The sequence below is a fragment of the Topomyia yanbarensis genome, chromosome 2, assembly GCF_030247195.1.
Source record: "Topomyia yanbarensis strain Yona2022 chromosome 2, ASM3024719v1, whole genome shotgun sequence".
NCBI lineage: Eukaryota > Metazoa > Arthropoda > Insecta > Diptera > Culicidae > Topomyia > Topomyia yanbarensis.
In genome coordinates this window covers 52723532-52747977 of record NC_080671.1, presented here as the reverse complement: position 1 = coordinate 52747977, position 24446 = coordinate 52723532, and the positions used below count along the sequence as shown (strand labels likewise).

General features: G+C 38.3%; 1 protein-coding gene across 1 annotated transcript in view; it reads left to right on the top strand.

Annotated features, from left to right (window-relative positions):
* The window catches only part of LOC131684958 (bone morphogenetic protein receptor type-1B), a 550923-nt gene that overhangs the window by 335228 nt on the left and 191249 nt on the right, over positions 1 to 24446 (top strand). The window lies entirely within an intron of this gene.

The window sequence follows — 24446 nt, the reverse complement described above, 5'->3', positions numbered from 1 at the left end:
CTCATCCATCTAACGATTTCGTCAGATTTCTTTCCGCTCATGCTGCCCAGATCTTGTTTTCCGTTCTAAATTTATAACTAATTCGCTCTACAATATCCATCCATCTTTCAGTTTGTTCGTCTTTTTTACTCGTCTCTCATCGATTAAGCGAACACAGCTAAAAGCTCTACCAAAAACAAAATGAAAGATGTTATCCAACAGTTTCAGAAACACAATAGTTTCTTTGAATCAATTTAATATTTATACAAATAAGATCTTAGCTACGTAGCCGATAAATGTTACATTAGAGCACTACAAAACAACATGTTGCTCTGGTTTACAAACGCGATGAATGATAAACGTCAAACTTCGGGTGTTCCATCAAAGTTAAATGTTACCTATGAAAATCATAAATACGCCTTCTAATCGAAGAGAAAAGCATTTATTACAATTAAATTCAGCATGCAGACTTCAACATCTTCAGTTAATCACAATCTACTGAGCAACCAGCAAAAACTGTACAATCAGCATCAAATGCCCAACAAACGATGACTGTACCCAGCTTTTAGAAATCAACATGACCAAGTTACGAAGAAAACATATTCACAATCTTAAATTACAAAACAAAAGAATACCTAAATTGAATAGCTATTGAAACTCACAAAACCAACGCATTGATGGAAGTAAACGGAAGAACCCAGGAGCTATAGAGCAATGCTTCAACACCAAAAAAGAGACTCTAATATCCAAGATTATGATTTTCTTTGTTTATTAGGTGGTATTATAAAAGATCAACGGTTCCGTTAAGCTTACATCTAGTATCGTGGTGAATAAATTCTTTGAAAAATAAATAAAAATAAAAAAATCAGTGATTCAATTTTTTTTCGAAGACCTACCCAACAAACATTAGGAGCTGAACTATAAGACTACGTGTTGATTAAAAGCAGGTTATGTAAGCTGTATAAAACTTTAGCTGAACTATTTAAACATTAACAGTTTATTCAGCCTATTTAAAATCCAGTATTCGCCAGTTCCAACTAGGCTGAACTATACTGCTAATAAATGTAACAGCGACAATATTAAAGCTTTTATACAACCATCTTAATTAGACTGAATTACGCGTTGAATAAATGATGCTGTTACCAATAGTATTACCTTTAATCATTAAGCTGCACTACATGTCTTCAAAAGGTCGTTTCTACCTTTATATTTGCCGTTATACCACCTTTGACTTTTAGCTGAATTATGTGTTTTATAAAGGTAATTGTAACTAGTACAAAAATTGGCACGATTAGCAAATCATGACGAATGGCAACCGACCTGGGTTCGAATCCCAATACACGCACATTATTTTTTTTTACTCTTAAGTGAAGGATTTTTTTATTTTTTCGATATATTTCAATTGAGGTGTTTCGCATATATTACAGTTAAGGAACAATAGATCAATAAACGAATAAAGAAAGTTTATTTAGTTTTTTTATATCTACTGAGTTTTCAGCACGGGAAATACACGATTTTTCAATGTGCAAGCTTACCAAGTCACACGCGCCCTTGTTTATGTAAATTTGCCTTTTAATTCGAAACGATCTGTTTACTTGTGAAACATGAATATTCTCATATTGAACACAAGAGAAACTTTTTGTTCCAACGTTGCTATAAATTTTTGACACCAGCATTGTTACCATGATTTTTTTCTAAAGGTACAATGATTATTTACGCTGGCGAACTTAATTGATATAAATAATTAAACTATTGAATTCGAACAGCGATATCCGCTTACCAAAAAAATTACAATGGAAAGGTTATCATTTGGCAGGGAGCGGTAAATAAATTGAGGAGATTGCCACCTTAGAATTATAAATGGCTTCAATCCATCATTCAGTTACCACCACTTTCATATAACACCCATTTTTACTAATCTAAATGGTTTTACTTATCTAAATGTTCTAAACCATAAGTCCTCACCTTGGAAACAAACACGAATACAATAATCAGTTTTTGAAATAAGTAAATTGTCTAATTTAAAATTCCCGAATGTTCTAAAAATTATTAAATAAAAAAAATTAAAATAAAAAAAATTATCGTAGGTTGGGATTCGAACCCAAGCCAACTAGGTTCACTCAAATCTATAGAAGGCTACTGTATCCTTTGTACAGACTCTATTCAGCAGCCTAGACTTGTCGGTACATCGGTGAAATCTTAAGCATACGATGTATGCAAGATTGATGCAGACAGTAAGGTAAGTGCTTAGTATTCAACAGGTTGCTGGTTCGGATCCAGGTACGTGATATGATATCCAACAAGGTAATACAATTTTTCTCTAACTATAACGTAACACTAATAAAAGAATATGGCTTCCAAAGAGATTGATGGCGTGTGTAACTTGAAATAAATGTCTTTTTTTAATAATTTTCCTATGATAATTCTCTCAGCTGAATAGCGGTAACGAAAAGGTTTATTGAGAAAGCTGAACTGTGGTTTTCTTCAGGCTGTATAAGTGTTGCAGAATTGTTCTTTAATGTGCCTTAATCAGACAAGCTGAATAAATTCTCCAAATCCAGATGCTTAACCCTTGTGAAGGCAAGCTAAAATCCTAACATTAAAGGGCAAGCCGGGCCTCTCAGGCCCGTCTAAATTCAAGCTCCTTTTTGCCTTTCTCATATAGAAAGGTTATGCAATCGGTCGAAATTTCGACTTTTTAACCGAGACCCGCAGGGCCAAATCTCTTATACCATTCGACTCAGTTCGTCGAGATCGTAAAATGTCTGTATGTGTGTGTGTATGTATTTATATATGGATGTATGTATGTGGCAAACAATCTCACCGATTTTTCTCTGAGGTGGCTGGACCGATTTGTACAAATTTAGTCTTAAATGAAAGGTGCAGCCTTCCCATCGGTCGCTATTGATTTTTTTTTATTGATCCGACTTTCGGTTCTGGAGTTACGTGTTGAAGGGTACAATCACACAGCAAATTTCCATAGAAACTGATACCACCATGATGTCCAAATGATGCAATATATATTAAAATATGTGCAACATTACTTGGCTTTGCATGTCTAGATCATTAAAGACCCACCGAAGGCACTTCGATCAAATTGGCCAGCTATGGCGGTTCTTGATGCCCCGGGGGAACTTACCAAGTTCCTAAGATAATGTCATACCTATTTCTCAGCGAATTCTTTACCGATTTTTACAAACTTGGTTTCAAATTAAACGTACAGCATTCCCATTGGTTGCTGTTGAATTTCTAATTGATCCGACTTCCGGTTCCGGAATTACAGGATGATGAGTACGAACACGCAACAAATCCCGATTTCAGCGTATAAGGCGATGGATGTAAAAAGGTCAAAGGTGAGTATACGGAAGATCACGTCGACTGTCAATTGGTTCTGAGCTCCATTTCGTTTGAACACGACCAATAAATGTTTCTGGGTTGCTATTAATTTCTTCTGATGCATAACCGGAGTACATATTTAGATTCTTCTTCCCAGTCTGCATCAGATTCATTGTCGGAAGCAATATCATTCGCATCTTCTTCCTCGTTTAGCATATCAGCTTCGGCATGGTCTGCTGTTGAATTTGCTCGAATTTCTTCCATTATTTCAGATTCTTTGAGACGATTGAAAACATGGGCATATCGTTTTATAGCCATTTCAATTTGTTGTTGCTTTTAGATCCTACAATTTGAATAATTACGACAACTATAACACAAAGAATAGACAACAAAAATAGGCAATAACGACAGAGTTAGGTTATGTTGTATCCAAATAATTGTCAAGTAGACCACAGTGGTTGACATAAAAGTATTTACCCAAAAAATATGACACACGTCATTATCGTATGCTATTTTTACATTTCTTATAAAAGAAATGTATAGAATTCGCTCAAACTTTCAAGATTTTTTTCTTATAAGAAAAGGTAAAAAGATAAAATCAATCAAAACATGTAAAAAATTCCTGCTAATATGAAGATGAACTCATTAAAATGTTTTTTTCAGATAAATATTAATGTATAAAACCCGTGGTATTCCTAGTAAATGCCAGACCCGGCTTGCCTTTTTGTGCATGCAAAAAATTCAAACATAGCTGCGCATCACTCCATCGATGAAAATTTCACAATTCTTTATTTTTGTTATAGATTTCAAAGCTACTTATCAAAATTTCCATGCCCAAGCATATACTGCATACACATTTTTTGTAACTAAAAAATTGTAACGTGCCGGGCCTCTGGGACCCGGTTGCCTTTTTGAAGGTTAAGGGTGGAATAAACGATATGTGATTACACGTATATTTACAATGTTCAGCTAGAGCTGAATAAAGCACCTGTTAAAGCGTTTATAAAACCACTAAATGTTTGTTGGGTATGGCGAAGTTTTTACAATTCGTTTATTTGACACGTCTAGATGCGCGTTTACTGTTGGCTTAGCAAATGATAATGATTAGCAAACAATTTCTTCTAGTTTCTGAACTTGGTTGCGGTAGATATTTTTGTTTCCAGATTGTTTGCGGTATTGACACGCAGGAAACTGATCGTCCTAAGTACAAAACGTAGTCTGGGAATGGGTAAATCATAGTCATAAGAGTCACGAAATGAATGCGTGTAAAATGATTGAGCAGTTTAATGATATTGTCAGATTGATTTTATTTTTGAAGCGCAATTCGCAAAAATTCCAGAAAAAATTGTCCTCTAAGATCCCAGTTGGCCGAATCAGAAATTCAGTACACGCTCTCCTGCTCTTCTTTTCATTTTCTGACTACATCCATGCTATCCAAGCGATTCATTCTGAATATTTCATACCGTCGCACTACGTCAGTAAGTCGCTGCTTTCCATTGATTTTAGTTTAAAACGTCGATGACGGTGGTCCACTGGCAGCGCTGGAAGAAATAATGAATATCTGCAATAGTTTTGAATCAAAAGTTTTTAGATCGTTATAACTATTTTATGAAAACTCGTAGCTTGCCACCTAGGTTTGATCTACAGTTTTATAAAACCAGTTTTTCATATTCAGTGAAATAACGATCTTTATTAACCTAAATGGACAATAATCGATTTTCCCATATTAAATCCCATCCAAACTTTAAACGGCAGGGTATTGAGATATATTAGGTTTTTGCGAAAAAGAACTGTTTAACACAAGTTGCTCTAATATTTCTGGTTATGTAACTCTTAAATATGTTGGAGCCATGTTTAGAACAATGAAATACACATACATAAAGACCTCATCTCTTTAACAAAGCTCTTTGTAACAGCATTCTCAAAAACTTCACAAATGAACGAACTGATTAAAACAACGACTTCACTGAGGACATCAAGCCTCTAAATAATGTGTTTGAAGATTTAGTTCTCCAAAACTACTTTTAGGTGTTTATTTACCAAAATTATGAATGCAAAAGCTTTATTATGTTAAAAAACTGGTTCGAAGCCACTGAACAAAGTTGAAGATTTCGAAATCATGCGATCTGGACCGTAAGGAACTTTTTTTTATAATATGTAGTAGAGTAGTATTAACTTAAATGTGCATAACTTGAAAACAAAACCTTGTATAGAAAATCAAATTCGATTCAGCAATTTACATTATACAACAAATTATCAAATGCTAAATAAATCCGATTCTGATGTACTACAGACAATCGGAAAACGTCACATTTTATCATTTTTATACTTTCCGAAAAAAAAGTGTGGTCTCAGCACACCCAAGTTGTTTTTTTGTCGAACAGTGTAATTATCCTCTCAGACAGCCACGTTCCATATGTACCGTTTCGTAAATATAAAAATTCCCAAACGTGCTTTAGATCGCTGCTCAACCAATTACAATTTTCTTAAAGTGAAAGATACTTGTACTTTTTTTAGAAAAGCTTATATGCACCATTGGAAGGCAGGAGGAATGTGTTGCTTTCCATGACGGGCCCAATTACTCAATACGGGCTAACCATATTTGCTTCAACGGCAATCTACTCTCTCCCTGGAAGCAACTTCGCATTGGCCATAATAGCTATCTGAGGAGAGCTCGTCGCATTACTTAGTCCACCCATTCCTGGAATTTAGCTTTGCGAAGCCCACAGGGTAACGCTGCTATTGCGCAGCAGCTGATTGGATTCGTTTGAATTGGAATTGGTGCAATTTATCCACTCGCGTGTCTTCGCCGAATAGCTGCCGCAATTTTGCACCTTAGCGAAAGGGCGTATATGTATGTAAGCATGATTGCAAGCAATAACGTTCGAAAGTGTGCGTGTGCCCCCCCCCCCACCTCTCTGCTTTCCCCTATGCTGCCTTCTATGCCAACATAGTCGCAATTTGTTTCAATGGAATGGTACCAAAGGCTGCAGCAGCTGTTACCGACCGTATATAGGAGATTACAAGGGAGCACCGTTTGGCACAGATGGAGCCCAGGTTCGTCGACCACAAACATACACCTCTCGCAGAGATCAATCTATGTGTTTACGGGGACTTTGGCGCGCAAAAATACTAATCATATCGTGATCACATTCGTCTTTGGTGTTGTCCGGCGATCGCAAACGCAGATAGGCCTAAGTGGAGTGTAGTTGTAATATTTTTCCGCACTCCATTACCGAGCCCAGGCCAGGAATTGCCAATGGAACGATTTGCATTGATAGATTTCACCCGCGCTTGTCAAAAGGGGCGGACAAAAAAGTATAGAGTCTTGTTCGACCGATAGATAGGTAAGCGAAAATGTTTTATGAGAGTCCCGATTGTCATCAGCACCGTGGGCGGTGTGCCAATTTTGTTGCGCCATCGCACGGGTACCCGGTATGATTTATGGACTGTTGGCGAATAACTGGTTCAACATAGTACATACTGCTGGAATCCGCAGAAGGGACGTAAAAGCCAACGTTTGAGTCGTGAGCTTAGTCGTCATAATGTATCGGGCACAATCGACGTATTAGTTAAAAATATTGGAATATTGTATGATCATGATGACCGTACAATTCGTAGTTACTACTCCGTGATTGACCAGAGCAAGCGAAAGCGCACAGAGAATCAATGACTGGAGCCTGGGAGTAGCAGCCATTCTCAATGTGCACGTTTCGAGAGTTCTATACTTTGCAATGTCAATAACGGCGCCGACCACGTCCTTACAGTCATCGGGGAAGGAAAGGAATGTTAGTGCAGCAAACGTTGTTATGGAGACCGTGTATACCTCTGCATCTGCCACGGGAAGGACTTTTTGTTAGTAGGAAGGGGTAAAGAGTCACACAAATCTGGATTCACCTTGATAAGTGATACAATCTATGCAACTCTCAGAGGTGTTATCATGTGTTTATTGCTCTGGGCAGCCGACTGCCGAGAATTTATGATAGATTTATCGTTTGTTGAATTAATTTGGTTTCCAAAAACCCAACTTCAGCTCCGGGCAGCCGACAGTCGGGAGTGTTGCTTTAATTGGAATAGTGCCGAAAATAATAGTACGAAGTGTAACGTGTAACTGTTTTCGACACAGTTGGCTTTTGGTAACATCATGCAACCAAGTGGTCTAGGATGCAAATTTAGCTGGAATTTTTACTCTTTACTAAACCTAATTACCTTCACTTTTTAATATGTGAATGTTGTTTTACCTTGTCAGACTTTTATTTTCTTTTAAATAACAAGTAGGGTGGTTCTAATTTTAGTAAGATCTGAAAATAAACTTTTTAAGCGGATTTTAAATTTTTTTAGCTCATCTTATTTCAAGACGCCAACTATAAACTCCTCTAATTTTAAAGTTACTAGCGCATTTTTTCCAAAATATTACTTTTTAAAACACTACTGTTTTCCATGAGGGCACTTGTGGGTTACCGTTTTAGCGGCGATCTATTGATAAGTGGGTGAGAAGAAGTTGCATCGCAAATACTTTAACTTATAATGGCTAGGCTTTTCATGATTCGTGCATAAAATAGTTTCATTCAATTTTCGCCTTGGGGTGAAATATACCATATTAAAGCGCATTGACTTGCAGATTAAAAACAAGATTCTATTTTAGTATGTTTAATCATTAAACAGAACTTCTTGTAAGACATCGCAGATCAGCAGTTGTCAATGCAAATAGTGTATAAAATTTTGGACAAGCGCCATGCAACGTTTTGCCTTTCTCATATAGAAAGGTTATGCAATCACTCTGAAAAACGTCAACCTCTTCCCGGCCCGGAGGGCCGAGTGTCATATCCCATACGACGCAGTTCGTCGAGATCGGAAAAAGTCTGTATGTGTGTGTATGTGTGTGTATGTGTGTGTATGTGTGTGTGTGTATGTATGTGCGTATGTGTCAAATAATGTCAGAGATGGCTGGACCGATGGACAAACTTAGTCTCAAATGAAAGGTGCAACCTTCCCATCGGCTGCTATTGAATTTTGGATCGATCGGAATTCTGGTTCCGGAATTACGGGTTTCAGAGTGCGGCCACACAGAAATTTCTCATATAAACTATAGGAAAAATTAAAAATAGAATTTTTATTTTTGATGCTAAATGTCTTCAAGGTGCATGAAACGTCGAGCTTTGATGCAAACTCGAAAAAAAAATTGACGACTATTCACTTTTTTGGATTTTGGCACATTTTTGCCTTTCTCATATAGAAAGGTTCTGAAAAACGTCAACCTAATCCCGGCCAAATTTTTTTTTGACTCGCATAAGGTTTCAGGATTTAAACAGGGGCGTAGTTGATGGTTTAAGGAGAGGGGTTACACCCCCCCCCCCTCTACCGTTCACTCCCCTCCCTTAAAAATCTCCTTAAATCACCCCTCAGCCCTCATACCCCTCCCCATCAACCCCATCATCTTTAAACCACCACTATATCACAAAGCATACCAATTTATGCTGGGGAGTCGTTCGTTCATGGGACTTTCGCCCTCCTCACATACCAACCCCCGCATGACAAAATGAGTTAGCAAGCAGATAACATTGATCTAATGCTGATTAGGCTAATGAAGTATGATATTTTTTTGTTTCAAGTGTTTCACCGTCGACACGTAGCTCATCAAGTTCGTGGCTTGCAAGCTATTGTGTATAAATGCAAAGTGTACTAAGAAGGTAATGGACATTTCCACAATTATGTTGAACATAAAAAGCCTCCGTGCCATAGTTTAGAGAAATGAGAAAGGCACAATTGTACCGCTAGGTGGATTAAAACAGGTTTTTTCATAATACTAATTAAAAAAACGATCTGTATTTCAGACAGTTCTTGGAGTTGAACTCAACCCTCATTCAACTTAATATTATAACCGACCAATAACTGGTAACGCTTGCAGGTTTAAAACCAGTATTCCAGAGAGTTAATAACACTAATTGTAAAACTGATCAGTATTTTAGACAGTTCTTGGATTATCATGAAAAGCAGTTGAAATCAACCTTCATTCGACTTAGTAGTATGACCTTCCATGAGTATGTATTGCATCCATAAACGACCAATAACTGGTAAAGCTTGTAGATTTAAAACCATCATTCCAGACAGCTACAAATGGAATTGGGGCGATTAATACTCCCCTTTTCACCATTGCCATGCTACGTTTCTAGCAGCTTCAAGTAGATCCCAGAACTTCTAGTTCATTCAGGTATCCGTCTACTACCAGAGACCACAGGAGGTGTGACAGTACTCCTCCTTTAGGACAGTCTCTAGTGGTTCTCATGGTGGTCGCCTGCTAGTAATCGCTTCCACAATGGAACGCTCTATCTTCTATCCTTCAGCAGCACGCAGAATCGATTCGAAAGCAGTATTTTTGATTGCTTCATCAGGGTCGATGAAGAGTAATATTGCGCAATCTTTGTTTTGATAGGCAAACAGTGTATTATCCAGTGGTTGCCTGTTGGGCAATTCAATTCGTATGTGCGAATCTAACACCTTTCCCATATTTTTCTGATGAAAAGACGGACTGATTGGACTGTACGCTTCAGACTGGTCAACGTAACTACATACCGACACTTACCCTAAAGTATAACTCCATTTAATGTTCCGTCCATCTAAATCCGATGCTTTGTAGGGTTTGCAAGATTTCATTGACTGAAGATTGAATATTGCTTTTGACCTCCGCCAAATATCTTAAGGACGAGGGTCGTAGTATTATGTGTTTGAGATGACTTAGTATACTGCGTTTATGAAAGAAATTTAAATAAAGAATATAGTTTTATCAAAAATGTCCCTGTTGCGTTACTGAAATTCCTTGCTCATCTTTACTCGTTCCTACAGCCCGTTTCTTGAACCCCCATTTCGACAGACTTTGCAATCGCTGATTACCTCATACTCGTGCTTACCGATCATCCTCATAAAAACAAGTAAGGCTAATAACTGGTAGTACTACCTTCCATTTGGGCACTAATAGTTATAACTATAACTATTAACTGAATAACTGATGTTATTGGTACATTTTCAGTTAACGGTGACAAATTAAAATTTGATATATCTTCGTTCTTCAGCTATCTTGGTCATGTAGTTGGATTGTTGTAAATCTTCTAAGAAACTGAGTAGCTTCTAGTGCTTCGAGAGAAGCACATATCAAAACAGGTTGTTCGTGTTTCTTGACCTCAATAGTTTTAGGGAAAAAAATGCTATGGAACCTTATATGCGCTAGAATAACGTTTGACATGTTTGGATTCGACATCAGTTTGGCCTTAGCAAGCCGGTAACGTGGGTGGCGTCATGAAACCTGTCGAATAGGAGTTGAGAATAGCTTGAAGCAACATCTAATGTAGCTCCAAATGTATATGATTGAAGGCATGTTCATGGCATCTAGCCTATATGCATACCGTACCCTACAAGTTTTTCATGCATACACACTTTTGGTTAATTTGAAGCATTTGCAATAAAACGGTTACGATTAAGATGTGCTAAGCTCGTATGTTGGACATATTTGCGTAGTAAGATTTCAAAAATACATCGCCCCAAATGAACAGATGTTTATCCTGGAGCACATATTCTATTCGGTGGACTATATTGGTAAAATGCAATATGCAATATTGAATATGCACTTCATCAAGTCCTACTGGTTTCATTTTAGGCCCTTAGTGACTGCGAAAAAAATGACGCTAGTGATCGGTTGTGTGGACGAACTTTTGAAAAAAACGTATTATTCTATACTTTCTTTATTACAGATTTTTACATTTTCTTTTTTCCTATGTTAGTCGCATTTTCTTTTATTTTTGCATTTTAACGACATTCAATTAGCTAGAGATTACTGGGCAGGGAAAGTTATGAAAATTAGAGCCATAGTACTCAAGTGAGAGCAGGGATGTGAAGTAAACAGCTCGGAAAACTAGAAGTGGCAGGGTCATTAGAACAGGCTTAATATCGTACGGACTTAACTTTTGTCTTCTGCTAATGAGGGTCGAGCTTAGGCAGCATAACTACGAATCACCCGAGTTCACTAGCATGTGTCCTGGTATAGACAGACAAGTTCATCTTTACTGTGATATCCTGTTCTAATGACCCTGCCACTTCTAGTTTTCCGATCTGTTTACTTCACATCCTTGTGTCACTTGAGTACTATGGCTCTAATTTTCATAACTTTCCCTACCCAGGAATCTCTAGCTAACACAGATACTATCAAATCAATCGATCAGTAAAAAACACGCAGTCTATCAGCTATCCAACATCGCTCATAAACCGAGTAATGACCAAATACTTGACAAGTCCTTAACGTTGAATTAAAAAACCATTCCCCAACATCTTTGATCTCCGCTCATCCCCTTTTCGACGGAACAAACACGTAAAACCAACACCCTTGATTTCTCAGTGTTTGGCGCAGTTCAAGACCCATCAGTTGATAACCACGTATCATTATACACGACCAATGCAAAAATTACGTACAACGGGAATTCTGGAATATAGATGAATTTTCCAATATTAAAATTTTATTCTCGACAAATCAAAACAACAGTATCCCATGTTTGAACTGTAATGTGAAGTATATAGGATTGACGAAAAAATAAACAATTTAAAAAAAATCTAATTTGATAGATAATTCACCACCATATGCCGACGAAAAAATAGCCAAATTAGGGTAAAAAACAATACTAATTCAACACACCATCAGTCAGGGAAACGACTTTGCCCTGGACAAAAAGAATGCTCGTCGATCGCACATTACGGACTTCAGCTTTACCCGAGATGCACCCCATTATCAACACACCCACGACCGTAAACCATCGCACCGCTGTAACGGCCTCAACAGCGCATAGGCTGGCGTTGTTTTATAATGATTGTAGTTTATAGTACTAGTGTAGAATTGTTATGTGCTAGTCGTTTATCTATCTGTGTATGTGTTCGTCTGAGTATTCGTGGCACATAGGTTAGGGAATAGATGTAGAACTGACGTATATGATAGAATAGTGGGTCGGTCAATTCGTGCATTCAATTCGATTGATTGTAGAAGATCGAAATGGATAAATTAAGGTACAATTAGTTTACCGACGCACTTGAATCATCCATTCCCGGTCAGCATAGCATGATAAAATTCTAACAGAATTCAGTTGTCGTTGATGGTAAATAAATACCATTTTCTGGCATTTAGACGAGTTCAACTAGTTTGATTGCATGTTACATGTGTTCTTTTCTTCTACTTTATTAGTCGGTTTTTGTTGTACTTCTAGTAGTTTGCTTTCCCACTATTCATGTGCACCAGAAGTAATATCGGTCAATTTATACGTTTCTTCTTCATATCTTTGCATCTTTTTTTCTTTATTCGGCATGTTAATTTTCCTTTTATTACTACTTCTTAAATTGTATTCATACTAACACTCACTAACACAATCAATTGCTTATCCTCTCATATATACTCATAATCTATTTCATTCCAAACGTACAAACACTCGTGGCCTTAGCAGTAACATAAACCTGGTCACAAACGCGAACTTGCAATTGCAATGATCCACACATACTTACGCCAGTGATCTCGCCAACATTAGAACACCCCGTTAATTTGGTGAACAATTTAGCACCTACAAATTTTCAAAGGCGGTTTCAAGCATTACTCTCCGCTTACGCGATCATGAATCGGTTACGTCCGGTCCTAGAAGCCTAGACTCATGCCTTCATTCGGACCAAAACAAACTGACGCACATATTCACTAGACTACACGTTCCATGACGACATGACCAGAAACTGTAGTGATATGGAGAATCTCACTCTCTTCTAGCATTATGTACTTTAACATGCAAACGCTTAAGACCTTCGCGATTATCCACTCACACCAAGGCCCGCGGTGTCATAAGCATAAAAACACCTTGGTGATTAAATGAATGTTGTAGCACTAATTAAATTATAAACGCAGTCTCAAGCGGGAACCTACAAACGCCCATGTACATCCGGAAATCTCTATGTGGTCAAGGCTTCTGTCTGTCATGTTACATTTTTACGCATATTTCATTAGATAAGTCAGCAAAAACGATAAAACTAGATTCTATCCCAACTGCACATTATTAAGGTCACTTAACCGCACATTTTTTCTACAGAAAGTTATTTTCTATCATTAGCGGTTTTCGTGTTATTGTCATTTTAATACGTCTGTCACGTTACACAATTTTCGCAGTGAGCTTGGAGGTTGCCCGACTAAATTGAGAAAGTCTGTTCTGTTGGCCCCCAAATTCGCATGAACACAGTTTTAAGTTGAAGCTTGGAAAACAAGGAAGAGTTTGAAATATAGTTTTCCTGAAGAAAAACTTTGTTTATGGAGTATTCTCAATGATCTGTCACGTTACAACCAGAACATATTGGGTTTGATGAACGAACGTGAATAACTTATGAAAGGATCGTAATTTCACGAAGTAATATGTTATGTCGAAAAAAATCTAAAACAACTTAAAAACATCTGCATTTTGAAGCACAATTTTTCATGAGAATTCTGAATTTAAAAACCATTTTGAAATACATTCTAAAACTAAATTATTTAAAGTAAAAAAATTAAATTAAAATAAAAAAATTAAAATTTAAAAATTAAAGGAATTTTTGAAATATCGTCGCTGTTGTGCTATCTTATGACAAACGCCATTTTGGGGTAAACTGAGTTAGATATGCCACATCACGTGTCTAAAAAATCTCTACAAAGTGGCGTTTTCAGAATTTTGATATTCTGCTTGGTTACTGAGATATAGAAAAAAACATGATGAGAAATTTTGAATTTTTTGCTTCAAATGACTGTATCTAAGGATTACCTCAAGGTATCTTGATATATAAGATGTTTTATGTGTAAAACTCTCTAAAGAACACAATGGCATAATAATTTTCAAAACAAAATTACACGAGTTGTGAGAAAAATGTAGTTTTAGTTTTAAATTGGAAATATAGCATATTTGGCAACACTGTAACCAAAAATAACTATTTTTGCTAGATTCTCTGACTCATTTCCTTTAAAATGCATCTCACCGATTGTTTATAGGCCAAACTAAACCAAACATATGAATAAAAGTTAATAATTGATGATTTTTTTCTATGGAAAATTTTCCATGCACGGTTATGACACGCCATACAAATTTTGTCATCTATACACACCTATGACACGTGTGAGTGCGACTTTTGTTTACATTTATAGTCAAAACTCGCAACATAGTCAACCGATCCTCATAATATTTGAGAGATTTATAAAGAATAGATAGAAGCATCAATTGTCTCCATTGAATTGTTTATACCATTTATAATTTTCAAGATATTCAATCTCAAACTTTAAAAATCGTTTTTCTCGAAATGAGCTAAATGGCGCTTGTCATAAGATAGCACAACAGCGACGATATGTTAAAACTTTTGTTATTTTCTCCACAATGCAATTATGTTTTAAACATTTTTTATTTGCAATTAAATTTTAAACGTGTTATGTTTTTGCGTTTGGTATCTGTGAGTTATTTATTAAAAGGGCGCATTTTCACTACTAGATATTTTTGTTGAAGAAAAAAATCAAAATATTTTGGAAATTTTTTATTAAGAGCATTTTGCTTCGAAGTATTAGTATTCTATGAGAAAATTGTATTTATGACTGGCAAATACTAAGAAATTTAGAAGTATACTTGAAGTTAAAAATGTTTCCTTACTAATAACTTCCTAATAATATAATTACAGTTTCTTCAATTTTTAGGTTTTCGTTAACAAAAAAAAATCATTGTTTTTTGTAATTGTATTTAATAACATTTTTTTGTTTTCTTATTGAAAAATTTCACTAAAAAATATTCACACAGAAGAATTGATTCCCTAGAACTCGCTATCATATAGCATTGCTACGCCAATGGCGATTTTCGAACAATATATTTTGAAAGTAGTGCATTCAAGATCTGATACGCCCTTTTTGAATATCACTCTTGAATAAAAATTCTTTGTTTAATAATGCAAAATACTTAGTCTCCCATAAAGATGAAACGTAAAAGGTTTCATCAGAATCGAAGATGCTCACCATTTTTAACGTAATTGAATCAAACTTGATGGAATTGCTTCACCGCAGAAAACATCTGTCACGTTACATAAGATCAACTGTGTTTTCACAAAAATGAATAAAGCTTTAAGCTTTTCACAATACAATTTCAAAAAGTAGACGCAAAATAGTAAGAAAAAATATAGGTTAGACATTGTATGCATGCTTTTAGTGTGGTCCACAAAACTTTTTCGAATTTTTGATCTGTCACGTTACAAGTTATATGGTTTCCATTACTTCACAATTGAAAATAAGCATTTATCCATATTCATCTCAATTTTTCAAACAATATCATCAAATTTAAATTAGACTACGATGAAAAAATGTGATTCAAGGCAAAAAGTTGAAAATATGGATTTTGTGTACATTTTTATCTCCTTACGGTCTTTTAGTCATTTTCAGGTCATGCAAGTAGCATCAACTAACTTTTATAAATGACAGACATGGAATTTTTTTCTGGGCTCACCATTCATATTTTTTAAGATTAGAGGTTATATACATACGGAAAACAAACAGTTTGACGCAAAATTTGACAAAAAAAATTTCGCCTGTGGTTGCCATTTTCGGAGATTTGACCATATGCGAATGACAACACAGTTATAAATTCGAATTTATGCACGCTAAGTTACATACACGCGACAAACACGTAAACATACGAACACTCGAGCCCTTCGCGATCATCCACGCATACCTACGTCCGCGTTCTCGCAAACAGGAAAACACCCTGGTGACTAAGTGAACGTTTTAGCGCGAGTGAAACTACATACGCCTGTGTTCGCGCGATCATGAATCGGTTACGTCCAAAAGTCCCTACTCTCCCTAGCAGCCTAGGTCCATGCATTCAGTTGGAGCAATAAAAAATGACAACCATATCCACTAGACAGCACATCCCATGGCGACTTGCCTGGGAACTTCAGTGATATGGTAGAACTCATTTTCTTTTTGCATCTGAACCATACACTGAAAATTAAGTATCAGATTCACGGTTCGCGTGATCATCCATCGACATACGCAAATATGCGAATGGTCATACGTTTATAAAGTCGAATTTATCCACGCGAAGTTACATGCATGCTGGCACATGCGACATTCAAACGTCCACGCGATCGAACCCCTTTACTTACAAACGCCCGAGCCCTTCGCGATGATACACAAAGACGAACATGCAATCACGATCATCCATACACAACTAAGTTCAAAATTTCGTAAATACAAAAACGCCTCGATAATTTAGTGAACGCTATATCACTTATAATCTGATTAACGCGGTCTCGCGAAGAAACAAACACTCATTCCCATGCAATCGTGACGTCCCTGCGCCAGAACATCTGAACCGTACACTCACTATCACAATCATAATCACAGTCCGCTACAATTGGCCGGCGTTTTAGGGTCAAGAATATTCCGTCTCGTCTGCAATTGTAGTGAGTAATTCTTACAGGAAGCCCTTTCGAAACCCTACAGAGCTGTACAGCTCCGCTCCAGTAGGACAACTTTCGAAAAAAAGATATTCAATCTTGCCTACTCCACGTTACAGCATGTTACAGCTTTAAGGAGGAGGCATGCCCATTCATACTGCTAAAAAACTGGGAAACCGAGTGATAAAGTTTGCAATAATTTTTGCTATTATTTTTTTAATTTGAAGTTTTTGCAGTTGAAATTTTTGTGTCGTGCAACTCAAACACGTTCTTTGTTGTTTTTTTTATTTTCTTTGCATTTGATATCGAAACCATATATAGTGAATCACACTTATTCTAACTCATTTCATGGCTTATTCTCACTAAGTTTGTAAAGCAGATACGCTATGGGCCCGAGCACATTATGCTTGTTTTATTTCTTGTCGAAGTGCAAATTATACATGCTTGAGTCACCCGTTTGACAGTCTATCGCTTGTATGGCATTCATTCAAAGCGTAGCATAAATTCAACAAACCACTAAATTACACAAGTTTTCCCGTGGTTCATTGCAGCTAGCTCTCTTGAGCCGGGTGCTCTTTTACAGGAGGCAAACGTAATCTCCATTTAATCGTACTTTAATACAGTTTTTACGACCATTTGCCGCTCGCGATCTCTTTTTTGCAGATCAGTCGTTAAATTAATCGTGATCATTCAATATATTTCACGTTCCTACAGCAAGAAAAAATTAACGTAAGCTCAAAAAGGAAGTGACGAACACGCCAAGGATTTTGATCGCGATCGAAAATAAATCGTTCAAGGATTTAGGCGTGGCACGCCTCAAGTGGTGTGTAATCGACACGAAAATTGAGCGAGTTGTAAATTAGTTACGATTAAACTGGAACGCGATGGCCGTAAAACGTGAAGGTGAATACTTCTTGCTCTTGTTTTAAATCCCGTTGGGACGGCCGTACATAGTCAATGGCGATAGCAGTGGAAATTTTTCGGTTCATATTGTTTGGTTAATTTGGCGTAAACTCCTGGCTTTCAAAACAATTGGGTTTAAGCCGACTGGTTGTCGCTGTTGCAGATCCTCCCATTATTTCCGATTTGTTTACTAACCAAACTACCAGGTAAAATCGAACGGGTTACCCTGTTTTAAAATTGTCGGTTGTTGTTTTGCCAAACCTCCTGTCATTCAAAATGCTTTATTCATAAATTCTTGGGGAATTCCAACCACTTAAAAGTTAAGCAATTTTAGGTAGAATAATTAACTGTCCTCGGAAACAAAGGACACCTTCTGTTTTTATTGCTGCCGTGCTGGAACGTGCAGCCCTGAGATTCATTGACATTATCAGTATAGTACAGGCAGAAATTGCGGCTTACTTCCCCCGGACCCTACCCGAACACGAGTTGAATTGCAATACACATTTGTTCAATCACTGCGTAACATTTCCATTACAAAACTGTAATCTGTTTGTAAGCGGTTGATGGGGCGTTTCGAATACAACGATCATTCCGTTCGCCGTAAAGTCTACGTTATTCGCGATTGATACTAAGTCTGAGTAATATCGCTCAGCTCAGCAGAGCTTCAGTCAAGGCAACCGACCGAGAGTGTTGCGTTGTACTTTGTCATCAACCACCACACCGCCGCGCCGCCCGCCCACCACATCGTCGTGCGAAGCTGGAACAGCGCCATGGTATTTGGTCTAATGGCGAAAAACATTCCACGGAGATCAACTGTTAGTGTGACAAATCCGGTGAAGAATGCGCTGGGTGTTAATATTTGCTGTAAACACACACATTAGGTTTTTTTTTTCTGAGTGGATCGTTTCAGTGATAGGTTACTGTCACGCGGTATGAAATGTGGATGGGGGTAAATGCTTAATGAAGCATGTAATTTGCTGCAATTACCAGGTGAACTTTGCGACCGGCTGAAGGTACTTGTGCGCTGAATGCGAAATAATGGAATGGTGGTTTGTGATGTTTTACTACCTCGTTTCATCACATTAGACATTAGTCAATGGTCCTTCGAATTTTCTCGCAGCAGTAAGAGTTTGAGGTGTGGAGGCCCACGGATGTGACAAAGTTGTATAAATATTTTTTGACGCCCCATAAAAAATAACCGGTGTTTTTTTAATTCACTTGAATCTCATCGAAAAATCTGTGATTTATTTCTTACTCTCGAGTTTCACGCTCATAACTCAAATCAGCATCACCATTTATCACTGTTTTCCTGTTGCTTGGCTACGAAAACCAGTGATAGAATATGATAAATAACGCAAAAATCATATTTCGCTGCAGAATCCATTTGAAACTGGTCTGGCAGACTTCGGTAGCAAATTTTGGCGCCTTCTGAAGCATCACTGAATTAATGCAGCACGATTTGTTTACTTTTGCTTTATCTTCCTGTATGGGGAAACCTAATACCGATCTCTTGTCAGTAGCTACTTGAATTTGTCAGCTGGTAACTGTTATCTCTTATCGGATATCTTTGGTATAGATTATAGAATTTTTCGTCTGAACCTGATGGTATCCAATAAAATATGCAGGATTAGTTGGAATAGGAATCAAGCCAACTTGAGTTGGCAAATGCCAAAAAAAATCGAATGACAGAAAATAATATTTTTCATCTGGCTGATTGATTATGATGGAAACGTTCTTCTTTTAAAAGAATGATTTTGGATATTAAATACAAACTTGATTTTACATTTTATGTTTGTTGATCGGTTCGCATGCCTACTGATTTACATAAGCCATGAAGCGATTGGTTTTTCTTGTTTGAGTAAATATTTAGATTGTTAATACCAACAAATATTACACTCCTGCGAAAGAGTTATTTTCAGTATTATAGCTACGAATGATAATATGACTAGAAAACAAGTTAGCAGTGTATTCTATTTTTTTCAAGAATGCATTGTAATAATATAGGAAATTAGCTTTACAAGTAATAATAATCTTGAAGAAACGTATTAAGCTGATAAATGAACTATGTATGTTTCCATTTATTTTTCAATGGGCAATATAAGATCTTGTATCCCTCCCTTAGGCTGACTGGGTTGCCAGTATTAAAGTAATATTACTTGTACCAGTTTGAAGAAAACTAGTACATCAATTATCAACAATTAATACTAGTTTATTCGTAAATAACTATTTAAAGTGTCAAATAGGAAAATAAACATTCATATTCTGTTGACAATAATTGCAACTTTTTATATTGACTTCTAATAGAAAGTTGCTTTCAGGTGTTTAGATGTAGTGTATGTTGCCTGCATTTTCCTACTCTCACTAGCCCAAACCACAGTTCAGCCATTAGCTAGAGTTTCTAGTATTCGTATGGCGTTCGGAATACTACTGTTCTTTTATTTTACTTTACTTGTCTGTTTTACCTTTTTCACGATCCATTTCAATTATTTTTTGTGCCGTTCTTTGTACGATTTTCACAATATCTAATGTCTTTCTCTAATCTATTGTAGTACACGAGCCGTACGTCCTTTACTGACTCAATACGGTGACACTCAAAAACAGGGAATATGCAAACGAGGTCACTAATGTACTACGTGTATACTAATGCGTATCTATAACGAATACGGGTGAAATTAAAAACATTCACGCGTTAAAAAGAACGCACACAATGCAAACCCGGTCGCAAACGCGATAATTCACGCATACTAGACTGACAACAATTTTTATTTTTGCGGAACACTGTTAATCAAACTGCCATTGGCTTCACATGCCATTTGTCAGATATGAGCTTTTTCCGAAAACTCTACTTCACTCACAAGAGTTTTCAAGTTTGTATGTGAAAATAAATGAAAAATAGGAAAAAGAAACAATAAATTCAGTAAAAATGCCAGTATCATATTGTACGTCCCGTAATCTGCTATTATATAACTTAAAGCGTATGGATTAACATTGTTGAAGACTACAAATTGATCCGATTTTGCAGTAAATATTTCTGACCCCCTTAAAATCATCTTGATAAGCAGTAAAAACATTCTTGATGCAGTTCACTGCGAAATGGCCCCTCCTCTCCGCGATTGTATCCTTCGATGGCTAATTCATCGAACGAGGTCAAGGATTTAATTACTGTTCTACAGTGTAATTGCAGAAGCATTATCCCGAAAATCGATTCCTTTAAAATCTTACTAAATAACTTGAAACGCGATGCATTTGCACTATGCGAGACATGGCTTACTTGATAAATAGACCTACACTTCCATGATTTTAACATTATTCGCTTGGTTCGAGAAGACTCTTATGGAGGAGTACTATAGGGGATCAAAAAAAGCTATTCTTTAAATCGAATTGACACCCCCTTGACACCAGGCATTGAAGTTGTCGCTTACCAAACCAGAATTTAAGGCAAAAACCTTTCCATTGCTTCCACCTACATCCCCCTAGAGCCTCAGTTAGCCACCGACGGCTTTGCGATATTGCGGAACTCCTCCCCAAACCGAGGCTAGTTTTAGGTGACTTCAACTCCCACGGCACGGCATGGGGTTGCCTTCATGACGATAATCGATCTACCCTACTCCATGAGCTTTGCGACAACTTCAATATGACCATTTTGAATACGGGTGAAATGACACGGATTCCTGCCCCTCCAGCGCGTCCGAGCGCCTTAGACCTGTCCCTCTGCTCGACATCGCTGCGGTTAGATTGCATGTGGAAGGTAGTCTCTGATCCCCACGGCAGCGACCATCTGCCAATCGTAATTAATATTGCTAACGGTTCAGGGCCACCGAATACAATCAATGTTTCGTATAACCTCACACGAAATATTGATTGGAGCTACGCATCCGCGATATCCGAAAAAGTAGAATCGACACAAGAGCTTCCTCCGGAGGAAGAGTACGGGTTCCTGGCTGGCTTGATTCTGCATACCGCGATTCAAGCTCAGACTAAACGCGTACCAGACGCGAACTCACGCAGGCGTCCTCCCAATCCATGGTGGGACAAAGAGTGCTCAGACGTGTACGCGGAGAAGGCCGCTGCGTATAAGACGTTCCGGGACGACGGGTTGCCAGCTAGCTACCGACAGTACGCGATGGCGGAAACGCGTATGAAGAGTTTGATGAAAGCCAAAAAACGTAGCTACTGTCGCCGGTTCGTCGACGGACTAACGAGAGAAACATCGATGAGCACTTTTTGGAGTACGGCCCGCCGTTTACGAAACCGTAACAGTACTAACAAGAGCGTGTAATATTCAAACCGTTGGATATTCAATTTTGCCAAGAAGGTTTGTCCGGATTCCGCCCCGGCACAGAAGATCTACCGCGCCGCATCCCCTCACGATAACGCGAACGAAACACCGTTTTCGATGGTGGAGTTCTCACTTGCTCTCTTGTCATGTAACAATAAAGCCCCAGGGCCAGACAGAATCAAATTTAACTTGTTAAAGAATCTGCCAGACTCTGCCAAGAGACGCTTGTTGAATTTATTTAATAAGTTTCTTGAGGGTAATATTGTCCCTCATGACTGGAGGCAAGTGAAGGTCATCGCCATTCAAAAACCAGGAAAACCAGCCTCCGACCACAATTCGTATCGACCGATTGTGATGCTGTCTTGTATCCGAAAGTTGTTCGAGAAAATGATCCTGTTTCGCCTCGACAATTGGGTTGAAGCAAATGGCTTACTGTCAGATACACAATTTGGTTTCCGCAAAGGCAAAGGCACGAACGACTGTCTTGCGTTGCTCTCAACAGCAGTTCAAATGGCTTATGCTAGCAAAGAGAAGATGGCATCAGTTTTCCTAGATATAAAGGGGGCTTTTGATTCAGTTTCTATCAAAATTCTTTCTGAGAAGCTGCACCAGCATGGTCTTTCACCGACTCTAAACAACTTTTTGCTAAACTTGCTGTCTGAAAAACATATGCATTTTTCGCTTGGTAATTTATCGACATCACGAATTAGCTACATGGGTCTTCCCCAGGGCTCATGTCTAAGCCCCCTTCTCTATAACTTTTACGTGAATGACATTGACGAATGTCTTGTCAATTCCTGCACTCTAAGGCAGCTCGCAGATGACGGCGTGGTCTCTATTACAGGACCCAAAGCCGTCGATCTGCAAGGACCATTGCAAGATACCTTGGACAATTTGTCTGCTTGGGCCCTCCAGCTGGGTATCGAGTTCTCCACGGAGAAAACTGTGCTAGTCGTATTTTCAAGGAAGCGTGGACCAGCGCAACTAGAGCTTCAATTAATGGGTCAAACTATTGCTCAGGTTTCAACTTTAAAATATCTCGGGGTCTGGTTCGACTCTAAAGGAACCTGGGGATGTCACATTAGGTATCTGAAACAGAAGTGCCAACAAAGGATCAACTTTCTCCGTACAATAACCGGAACATGGTGGGGTGCCCACCCAGGAGACCTGATCAGGCTGTACCAAACAACAATATTGTCGGTGATGGAGTACGGGAGTTTCTGTTTCCGCTCCGCTGCGAACATACATTTCATCAAACTAGAGCGAATCCAATATTGTTGTTTGAGTATTGCTTTGGGTTGCATGCACTCAACACATACGATGAGTTTAGAAGTGCTGGCGGGCGTTCTTCCGCTGAAAAATCGATTTTGGGACCTGCCATATCGATTGCTCATCCGATGCGATATCTTGAACCCGTTAGTAATTGCAAATTTCGAAAGGCTTGTTGAGCTCAATTCTCAAACCCGATTAGCCTCAGCTCAATCGAGGCTCTCCGTTCAATGAAACCTAGAAAGCACATTCCATATTTTCTGGGGAAAATCTGGGAGCGCCTGCGTGCTTTGTCTGTAAGATCGTACAAGATTACCTTAGTTTGGGTTCCCTCGCATTGCTCCAATCCAGGTAATGAAGAAGCGGACTCTTTAGCTAAGGCGGGCGCTTTACAAGGTGACATATATGAAAGACCAATTAGCTTCAGCGAATTTTTTAGTATCACTCATCAGAGAACCCTCGAAAGTTGGCAAACTGCATGGAGCAATGGTGAACTGGGAAGACATTCGATAATCCCTAAGGTATCGACGAAACCTTGGTTCAGGGGGTTGAATGTGGGTCGGGATTTCATTCGCGTTATGTCTCGGCTCATGTCCAATCACTACACGCTGGACGCACATCTCCGGCGTATTGGGCTCGTGGATAGCGGTATCTGCGCTTGTGGCAACGGTTATCACGAGATCGAACATGTTGTCTGAGCATGCGCCGAGTACTGTTCTGCCAGATCTCAACTATTCGATTCCCTTCGGGCCCGAGGAAGATCACCCAATGTCCCGGTTCGAGATGTACTAGCAAGCCGCGATATTCTCTACATGTCCCTTATATACACGTTCCTCAAAACCATCAATATCCAAATTTAAATGCCCCTATCTTTTCTCTTATCATTCCCAGAAGTGCCCTCTTCCGCCTACCGTACCCCAACGATGGTCTGTCCAAGACGAGACAAAACATCTGTCGAATGAACCAACAACACGAGACGTACAGTACAACATCACACGCGCAACGCGTTGTGTTTCCGATCCGTATCTGAGCCGTACTACGAAATCGTCTGGAGGAACCCCTGCCGGCTCGAGGAAAACCGCCCGGCGTCCCAATACTTGATGCATCCGTTCGAATCTGTAATCCTGGCCGTTGATTCCTGATGCCGGAAACTGAAAGTTTATATGTCCCCCCCCGTTCAGCCTTGCCCACCCGCTCTCCCATGTCTCTGATACAC